The 569-nt window shown below is 48.2% G+C and overlaps 1 pseudogene; it reads left to right on the top strand.

Moving 5' to 3' along the window:
• Positions 1–348, top strand: part of LOC105536378 — a 6,728-nt pseudogene extending 6,380 nt beyond the window's left edge.
• The last annotated feature ends 221 nt before the right edge of the window (positions 349–569 follow it).

Raw genomic sequence — 569 nt, 5'->3', positions numbered from 1 at the left:
ACTGCAAGCTCCACCTCCCGGGTTTACGCCATTCTCCTGCCTCAGCCTCCCCAGTAGCTGGGACTACAGGTGCCCGCCACCTCGCCCGGCTAGTTTTTCATATTTTTTTTAGTAGAGACAGGGTTTCACCGTGTTAGCCAGGATGGTCTCGATCTCCTGACCTCGTGATCCGCTCGTCTCGGCCTCCCAAGGTGCTGGGATTACAGGCTTGAGCCACCACGCCTGACCGATGAAGGTGGTTTTCTTCCCAAAGTGGAGGCGAGGTTCATCAGTTATGTGAAGAATTGCTTCCGGGTGACTGACCAGGAGGCTATCTGAGATCTCTGGCAGTGGAGGAAGCCTCTTTAAGAATAGTTTAAACAGGTTGTTCACATTTTTCCATCTTATTTCATTTGTGTAACAGTTGATATCTGGCTGTCCTTTTTATAACGCAGGGTGAGAACTTTCCCTACCATGTTTGAGAAATGTCTGGATTCCATTGCCAAGAATGTGTTGTCTGAAACGGCTGTGTGGTATTTAAAGGTAGAACTCTGCCCTTTGCTTGGTTTTAAGTATGTGTGAAATGTTAC

This window comes from Mandrillus leucophaeus, unplaced genomic scaffold (genome assembly GCF_000951045.1).
Source record: "Mandrillus leucophaeus isolate KB7577 unplaced genomic scaffold, Mleu.le_1.0 Scaffold1583, whole genome shotgun sequence".
In the NCBI taxonomy this organism is placed as follows: domain Eukaryota; kingdom Metazoa; phylum Chordata; class Mammalia; order Primates; family Cercopithecidae; genus Mandrillus; species Mandrillus leucophaeus.
Note: the sequence above shows the minus strand (reverse complement) of the source record. Positions and strands in the feature narration are given on the sequence as shown.